Source organism: Pinus tabuliformis, chromosome 7 (genome assembly GCF_031772625.1).
Source record: "Pinus tabuliformis cultivar Carrire ecotype Pingquan chromosome 7, CPIR1, whole genome shotgun sequence".
Classification (NCBI taxonomy): Eukaryota; Viridiplantae; Streptophyta; class Pinopsida; order Pinales; family Pinaceae; genus Pinus; species Pinus tabuliformis.
In genome coordinates this window covers 32,085,950-32,096,166 of record NC_142293.1, presented here as the reverse complement: position 1 = coordinate 32,096,166, position 10,217 = coordinate 32,085,950, and positions in this window count along the sequence as shown.

The window sequence follows — 10,217 nt, the reverse complement described above, 5'->3', positions numbered from 1 at the left end:
TGACTGGTATATCGAGCAGTTTCAGCATAAAGTTCATGCTCGTTAAAAAAGAAACGCAAGATCCGAGCAGTTTTAACGTGGTATTCATGCTCGTTAAAAAATAAATAAAAGCAGTGAGCAATGTTTCCCCCAGAGTTTAAGCTCATTTTTATCTAAAAAATGAACCTATCTCGGTAAATAACCTCTGTGATCGTAAATTTATCAGCCATAAAAGCCTTGGTCGTGTTTGCACCTGTCACCTCCACCGTCATTTGGCCGATCGTTCACCTCCATATGATTGTTTACCCATTTTGAGGAACAGCTGCGAAGAGTGATTTCACCTAGCCATCCTTGTGACACTACCGTGATTGGAAAATTCCAACCTGTACCTGGAATCAGTTGCTATCCCTGTTTATCACTCGTTCCTCAAAAGCCGAGTCTTCTTTGAGCTCTTTTCATCTGACTCGTAAAATATGAAAAGTTTGCCGAGTTTTGGCCTTCCAGCTCGTTAAAGTGACCGGAAGAGCTATCCCTCCTCTAGATTTTAATCTTTTTGGACCTGAGGGATTATTGCACAAAAAGGTCGAGTGCTTGTTTTATTCGGCTCGTTAAAGTTATCGAAAACTCATCCCTTCTGTATTGTTTTACACTTTTTCGGACTTAAGGGATTAGATGACGAAAAAGGAATTTTGGAGTTAACTTTCTGTACCTTTTCAGACTCTCTAAAAATGAAAAGGACCGAGTTTTCCTTGTCGTTAGACTCGTTAAAATGATTAAATAGCGACAAACTTGTCTTTAGACGAGAACGAGTTTCCCTATCGCTTGGCTCGTTAAAACATAGCGATGGGCTTGCCCGAAGGGCAGGTTATAGAACAAGCATATGTTATCCTCCTCAAGCTTGACAAAAATAAAGAGGTACTGGTCAGAAATGACTGGGGAAAAATTGGGAGAACCTCAAAGCTTTAATGGTAGCAAGTCGCTCTTGAACATGACACTTTTCCTTCGTACCACATCGGGTTGGGTTGTTTCATTCACCGGTCTCATCACCATGGTCTCGCCAAACCATCCATTTGGGGTAATGCTACCGATCCATCGCATCAGTGTCGTTATATGTTCAAGAGATGTTGTTCAGAAACAGTCAACTGTGTCCCATCCACTGCCATACATTATCCTTCATCCATTCATGACCGCCACCCTGAATCATATGTCACAGATCGTTTTCACCTCCACTAAAATTATTAGCTCCGTTCCATGTCACTGATGTGGGATTCATTAAGGCCCTCCTTTGACAGATCGCTTCTTGTTGACTTGAGCTCATTATCCAAGAAGTTGATCTAGGAACAACCCCCTCAGTACTTTGAAGCTTGCATGCCTCAATGGCAAGTTTCTCACTTCCGGCGACAGGTATACATCAATGACCTTCGACCGAAAGATTTTACGTGGTGTTCGACGCCAAGTCCTTTATTCACACCACGTGAATTGTACTGCAGTACCTTGAGGGTCATTATCATTATCGGTGATTCCTCTCGCGCTTGTTAACGGTTTACATCATTGACCGGTAATCAAGCGATGTCCTTCCATGTTCGACTTCAGCGCAATTCTCACATGGATTGACTTGTACTTAGAGTGAAGATCGAACGAGTTTGAAGACCCCGGATCTAGTTTCATCCATCCGGGCTGCGATATATATTCAGGAAATATAAAGACATTTGACATGTACATCATTGCAGCAGATGATCATCCTACTCAAAGGATGATAATTTCAGCAGAGAATTATCAGTCTACCATCAGACGATCGTCTGTTCTATGTACGAAAATGAATTTATAAAGCTGAGCATGGGAATGCCCGCCTCAGCTAGATCATGAAAGCAGAATGAAAAATAATGTATTGTATTGTATTTTATTACAGGTCACCTCTCAGCGATTGAATGAACTTCAGATCCTCCGGATAAAGCATTTCACCCGATAAACGACCTCATACTTTAGGGGGCAACTGTTATAGACATTTTTGTGCCTTACAGCATGAAGCATGAAATGTCCATAATTTAAGGGATCCAAAGTCCCTAAACATGTTGTTCCTACCCCTAGAGGAACAAGGTCAGCAAACCACAGCACTAAATATCAGTTCTCCACCTGAAAACACTCAAAAACAAGCAAATTTTGGATCATGTCAACTACTCCACTGAGCATCTGCGCTGAATGTCAAGTGCTCCACTCTGTACCTGCGCTGAATGTCAACTGCAAAGAAGGCCACCTGCGCTGAGCGTACTTGGACAAGTGGCACAGTCATTCCTCAAGGTGTCAGCGCCCAGGAAGCTTCCAAAATGACACTTGGATCAAGGAATTCGCCTGGTGATGAGTAAGAGGGTCTAGATCTCCAAGTGGAAGCAAGAACCTCCAAGTGGACTCAAGAACTGACGAATAACTAAAGTGGGAGAGGACACTAGTCAGCTTCATGCCAGCCTCAAGCTGACTCATCCTTTCTCCAAAACTCCTATATATAGAGCTCTCTCATGAGGTCTAAGGAGGCTAGAATCTTGTGAATGTAAAGAAGTGCTGTTGGTTTGAGTTTAGAACTATTGGGTGATTTGCTTTGAAGGAGGTGAAGAGGAGATTTCTTTCTGCTGGGAAGGTGATGCTGGATTGGGCCTCTTATGGTTGTATCACTTCCTGAACTTTACTTCTTCCATTAATAAAGCATTTGAGGTTCTTCTATATGCACGTGTCTCAATGATGTATTGTCATACTTGTGTATTTGATTTATTCTAATCCTTGAATCAATTATGAATGTATGCTTCTTGTAGTTTCCCTCTCTTGCCATTTTGCAGGATCTTGGTGTAGCTGGGCCAGTGAAAGAGCAAGGAGCTGGGAGCAAGCAGCAAGGAGAGAAGATTGGATCAACCATTAGCGAAAGATATCGGTTAGTGGATCCCTTTCTCCCCTATTTTACTTTCATAAAGAAGAAATCTTAGATAGCTTTGCTTCGATTGTTGCTGAGGTACTATCACCCTTAGAGTGGGATAGGGTCATTCCGTATTGGATACTTTTCCCAACAACAATGGTTTGTAGCATCACTAATGCCGCATTTAAGGACGACGTTGTCACAGCAGAAGTTATCCACCTAGGCCGAAGCTTTGGAGAATGCAATGAGACTACACAAGACCCCAATACAAGATCTTGGCCTGGGAGTCCAACAAATCCACACGCAACTGCAAAATTTGTGTCTGGAAATATAGAGTTTGAAATAGAACAGGACAACTTGCCCAGAGGCGCGCGAGGAGGTATGGTGCATAAAGTGTAAGGGACAGGAACACGACAAGGACCATTGTCCAGTCTTCACGAACTACTTGGCAGCAGGAGGACTGATGTCATTAAGACTAGAGGCACAAGAAGGACTGAGCGCGACACCTACATTATGGTGGGCGATTTGTTAGATAGGAGGAAAACATGCCATGGATAATTGTCATCTATTACAGAAGTATATAGAGATGTCCCAGCAGTTGTTCTGTAATTTCTGCAGGTCAGTAGGCCACGATGAACACACCTATAGAAGTTATGAATTGATGATGGATCAAACTCCTGCCTACAGAGTGCAAACTAAAACATGAGGCCTCAATCCAAATGCAGGGATAACCCACATTGGATTTCAGGTGTGCGAATGAGGTCGAGGTGGAATGGGACCAGGAAGGGGTCGCAAATAGCTGATTTGTTACAATTGCGGAGGGCTATGGAATTATGCCTGTGATATTACAAATTGGATGAGAGCATCATGTTTATATTGTACTCAGTTTGATCATGAGATGGAGGACTGCCCTACACTGATAGCGAGGCTGCATGATAAAGGGATACTCCAACCTTCCCCAACTTAGAATTTACAAATGATGAGGTCTGAGCCGCATGAAGAGGACGTGAATGTAAACTATTGGCATTATGAGACAAGTGTTGTCCTTGATGGCAAATCACACAGATGACAAATCATAGTGCAAAAGGATAGCAGCAAGGAATTGATGATCAGACTGCAAGTATGAAGAGAAAATATATATACGCAAGTTCACTATATACCAAGTAGGGTATACACGCAGGTTCACTATATACCAAGTCACGTATACGCAGGTTCGCTATATACCAAGTAGGGTATACAAGCAGGTTCACTATAAACCAAGCCACGTATACGCAGGTTCGCTATATACCAAGTAGGGTATACATGCAGTTTTATGCACGGAAAAGCGCGTACATGTCGGAAAGCTTACTTTTGGTCCGTGGTAGTTAGTCCTCGGTATTTGAACCTATGGTTTTGGACCATGGTATCTCGACAAGTGTGTTGATCCCAAGTATTGGGCTCTTGGTATTGATTTATTATGGTTTTGGACCGTGGTATTGAGCAAGGCCTAAGACTATAAAAGGAGAAGAAGATCATTAGGCAAGTGTACTTGAAAAGGTCTTGAATATCTGAAGAAGTATGAGATCTAGGATGCAGGTTATGGGTTGATGATGCATTGCTTGATCTGAGCTAAGGAGGGATCTCACCGGTTGATGGAGAACAAGATCTAAGGAGAGATCGGGATCAAATGGTTTGAAATGAACTATCTTTATGATGCTTATTCTAGATCTGCATACTGACGCATGTAATATAAATGTTATGAGTATGACTGATGTCTGGTACAGTTGCAAAGTTATAAGAAAATATTTTTAGATCTGTACGCGGGTTGGCCTTGGAAAAAGTGCGTACGTACGCGGGTTTGATTCATTGTAATAGCGTATACATTTTGAAGTTTGAAGTTGCAGTTGGGTCTGAGTGATTTTGCAGAGTTCTGTGTCTGCTCTATGTTCTGCTGACTGTGTTGTTGACAGGGTTTCAGTGATTCAGAAATTGATGATTCTAGTAGTGATTGTTTTGAGCTTCGATGATAGTTATGGGCCCAGTATGAAAATTTGATGAAACGTGGCCTTTCAAATTATGTGTTATGCTTCAGGAGTATCCAGTCTGAAAATGTATGAAACATGGTACCTGGTGTTATAGACAAATTTGTGCCTTACAGCAACAAGCATGAATTGTCAATAATCCAAGGGATCCAAAGTTCCCTAAACATGATGTTCCTACCCCTAGAGGAACAAGGTCAGCAAACCAACAGCTCTCAGATCAGTTCTCCACCTGAAAACACTCAAAAACAAGCAATCCTGAAATCAAAGTAGGTGCTCCACTAGGTTTCTGCGCTGAAACTCAGTTGCTCCATGGTGTACCTGCGTTGCAAAGCAAGTGGAACAAAGGCCACCTGCGCTGAGCGAGATGGGACAAGTGGCACACTGAGTCATTGCTCTGGAATCTTCCAAAAATGACACTTGGATCAAGTATTTCGCCTTGTGATGAGTCAGAGGCTCTGTTTCTCCAAGTGGAAGCAAGGTTCTCCAAGTGGACTCAAGAACTGAAGATCAACTAAAGATTAACTGAAGAGAGAGAGGACACAAGGCAGCTACACATCAGTTGCAAGCTGACTCATCCTTTCTCAATTCATCTATATATTGAGCTCTCTCCTATGAGCTCAGGAGGCTGGAATTTTGTGCAAAGTAATGATATGCTGTTGGTTTCACTATTGAGCTATTGGGTGATTGTTTGAGAGAGGTGAAGAGGAGAAATTCTTTCTGCTGGGAGGTGTTGCTGGGTTGGAGCCTTCAATGGTTGTAATACTCTCAGAACCTTTACTTCTTCATTAATAAAAGCTATTGAGGTTCTTCTATGTGCTCTTGTTTCAATAATATATTGTGATGATTGCATGTTTGGTTTACACTAATCCATGAACCAGTTATGATTGCATGCCTCTTGTAGTTTCCTTCTTTGTTATTTTGCAGGATCTCATTGTAGCTGGGCAAGCAAAAGAACAAGGAGCTAGGAGCAAGCGGCCAAAGAGAAGAGTTTGGATTCGACATTAAGCGCAAGGTAACGGTTAGTGCATTTCTCCATTCTCTTTTGCTTTCATAAAGAAGTAAACCTTAAGTAGTTTGTTTTACAGTTGTTGCTAAGGAACTATCACCCTTAGAGTGGGATAGGGTCATCCGAGTCGGATACTTTTCCCTACAACAAACTGGCGACTCCGCTGGGGATCGTATCCGTTTGATTGTGTTTGTAGTATTTTGCTATTCATTTCCTGAACAAAAGAGTACCAAATCGAAAAGCTTTTGACTATATCAAAAGCGAAGTAGAGGGCAGCTACTCTAGCTCATTTCTGAGCAAGTTCATGATTTGAAAAGCTGATCTACAAGGATCCTTGTAAGCTCTTAGTGATAGCTTTTCACCTTCCTAATCATCCCTTTGAGTGTGCTTGACTGATTGCTTCTGATTTGAGCAAAAACTGTGTATTTTTGAGAAAATTGTGACCCGAAAACTGTGAAAACGCAACTTTCATTTTCCAAAGCAGGTAGTACACAGGCTACCTGCTTTGCAACGCAGGTCCCAAAGGGGCTACCTGCGCTGAGAGCCAGATTGGCTGTGCAGCACCTGCGTTGGCCCAAATTTGCCTAGTGCTGTTGGGGTTTCCTCCTTTTCTCTTGCCTGTTTTCACTATTGATTTGGCTGCCAGTTACCAGTCTTGCACCTGTTCTGAAACCAATATTACTTGCCATCATTCTGCCTCTGTTATATAACGAAATTGTACTTGTTCTTTTTATTTCTTACTCATTTACAATTTCCCATAACGAAGAGTAAACTAGTCTTGCTTTTGGCCTCTTAGATCTGAACCTGTGTTAGGCATTTTGCTGGTCTAAAGAGTTAGCTTGTTTGCTGTCCATAGCTGATTAGTCATTTACTTTCGTCATTATGGTTTGATTTCATGCATTTCCAGTGATTAAGCAAGTGAATCTTAAGGTGTCTTTTGATTTTGGACAAGCTTGTTTACTTTCGCTTTAAATCGAAATCAAAGTTATATAACAACTTTCTTTTTGTAACCCATCCACATTAAGAAAGGGAAAAGAAAATACATGCATTGTGCATTTTGCATTTGACTGTTTGCTTGACGATTTAGGAAAAATTTGCATTTAGTGTGTGCTCTATGATCTGTGTGAAAAGATTTGCCTTTCTTTTCCCTCAGTAGTTAAGATTTTCATCAGTCAAAAAGATTTGAAAAAGCTTGCTTCTCATCTTAGGCTGCATTTAGGAATTGTTCATATACATCTCGTGGTGAACCTCGAAAGGCAAACTTTAAAAAAGATCAACTTAAAATATACTGAATGAACCTAACAACGCATTTGAAACATAACGCAAACACATAGAGGTCTAGGTAGAGACGTGTTCCGGCGTCGTTAAACATAGTGACTGTCGATCTCTACGAAGGTGGGTGATTCCTCCTGAGAGTCGGTGGCACTAATACGGACTTGTGCTCCCACGTACCGTCGCGTATATATTGGGAGACCCCTATAGGCATTTATCCTTTATCCTTAGGAAGCCGTGTCGACCGCCCTACTGATCGCGATGCAGTGAACACAGCATTCACGAAGATCGACCACTCGTACCGTAAAACGTATTCTGTGGTTTCGCGAAAGGTTTGGCACACCCTCTGCCTAGATCTCCAGAGCAGTTTCTTTTGGCCTTTTTCAAACTCTATAACTGAAAAGGTCCAACCGAGCATTTGTCACTTCGGGCTCGTTAATACATCGAAGGAGACTAGAGTCATCTTTAGCTTTTTCTCGACTCTTAAAACATGAAAAAGCAAAGTTATGTTTAAAAGCGTCTAATAAAATTCATTCAAATCGGAAACACAAATTTCCCCCTTTATATTTTAGTTGATCGAGTAATCCGCAATCGTGGAAGAAAGTCAATTGAATATCCGTCGTTCTCGGAGGCTTGCGAGTCAACCATCTTTGTCTCCGGAATCGAAAACAATCCGGACAAAGCGAGCTCGTCGAACCAGTTCAAAATCTCCTTTAAAAGTTAGAACAAGTGTTCTGACAACATCTGAGATTCTGGTTACTCCAAACATTTCCGGAAATCCTGCCTCTATAGAAGAAGTTCAACCACCACAGAAGGACAGTAATACTAATCCTAGTCTGGGGGCAAATACTTGTATAACTGAACTAGTTCCATCTGTAACTGGTCCAGAGAGTTTTGTTCCTCAAACATCTGTCGCTGTTGATACAACCCCTTCTTCGGCACCGGAAATCTTTTACGGACCTGACAGTCTTCCTCTTCCACCTGGTCTGATTGCGATAGAGGAAATTATAGAGGAATCGCAAGTATCCACTCCAATTCATTTTGGAGTAGGGGTCACTCTATTTCCTGCTACAACAGAAGTTTGTCCATCACCAGTGGAAGTTCCTGTAGAATCACTAGGCAATCAATTGGATAGACTTAAAATGTCTGAACAACCGTCAACATCTAGGACTGTGTCAAATGACACGGCGACAGCAGAATTACCTGCTGCGAATCCAACAATGTTCGCCGGCATACCATCTGTCCCAACTAGCTCTCAATCGCTAGAAGGAGTCCACCAAGAGACTATCTCGACAGTATGGTCTGTTCCTGTTTGTTCCGGAGTAATGTCTGGTAACTCTTATGGTGAGACTCATCAAATTGACCCTTTTGGGAATCTAATTAGGCCATCCAGTCCTCCAGGACAATCAATTGCCTTGAGTTCTGGATTACCACCGTATGGGGGGCAGTATGCCTTTTCATTACCCCCTCCGGGAGGGTACCCATACGGGAGTTCTCAACCTTACTCAAGTTATGGTGGAATTGCAACGAGTAGTTGGGTACCTATGCTATCCCAGCCACCAAGAGTTGTATATTCTATGCAACAGTGTGTACCTGTGACGAACATCCCAACTACACCGGCTATTGTAACCGTGTCGCAAGTTCAAACGATGCCTGTTGTATGTCAACCTCAGATTTCTCAGGTTCTCATGCAACAGCCCCTTGACCCTGCGACCCAACCACAATCGCCTACTGGTGGGGCAACACAAGTACAATCGGGTACAAGTACCCCACATCTTGGTCCAATGGTTAGTGTAGCACAACAACCCATGGTATCGCAACCGTGGATAGTGCAATACCAACAGCCACAATTCCAGCAAGTGTACCAAGGTTCTGAACAGCAAATCTTTGCGAATACTGGACAACCATATATCCAAAATGGTCAAAATCAACCACTTTATAGTGGTCAAGTCCATCAACCGTATCAGTCATACCAACATCAACTCCATTATGCTGGTATGCAAAGACCAACTGTTCAGGCGATTCCATCGTACCCTGGTTACGCTTCACCTAACTTGAATCAACAGTTACCATTCGTGGCGACTTTAGAGTTGCCTGATTTACATCGGTTAACCAATGATCCAATTGCTTACGCCCCATGGTGGCCAGTGATCCCACACAAACTTCCATCCGACATTCCTAAATTCAATGGAAATCCAGGTGAAGACCCGTCGAATCATGTGATGACATTTCATCTGTGGTGTTCGTCGAACACTCTAAATGATGATTCAATAAGGCTTCGCCTCTTTCAGAGGACATTGACAGGTCCAGCGGCAAAATGGTATATAGAATTGCCAAGAGCTTCGTTCGACAATTTTAGCTCCCTTGCCACGACATTCTTAACCCACTTTCAATTACCAATAAGGTATGAAACGGGAACAGAGATATTGACTAATTTCAAACAGACAACCGCAACTCATATATCAGATCATATACATGAGTGGCGACGTCGACGAAGAATGGTTAAAACATACGTTCCTGATCAGCTTTTAGCTGAGTGGTTCATAAAGTCGTTACTTCCGGCCATAACGGAAGATGTGGCGAAGGGAGGAGTCGTAACAGAAGAGCAGGTTATTGCTCGTGCGCAATATTTGGACTTAGTATATACTCAGTCCGGCACGCTCTATGACAAAATACCAGATGCCCCTAGACCAGAGTTTTCAATCCCTCCTCCTCCTAAATCAAATAGTGACTCTCATGCCGGAGATGGCGTGATTGGCACGGCAAACTCGAATCCGAAAAAGGCCAATCAAAAGAAGGCCCGTAAAGATTCGAATCAAAATGCGCATGAAGAAGTTCTTGCTTCGGAAGTAAATGCCGTATCGACAGATAAGGGCAAAGAAACCAATCAACCAGGGAGCAAGAAGAAACAAAACAAAGGGAAGAAGAATAAACAAGGCGAGTCATCTCCTAAGAAAAATTCTTCAAACCCTCCTGGGAATAGGAAACGGTATCCATGTCAAATATGCGATGACAAAGATCACAACACTAAGGATTG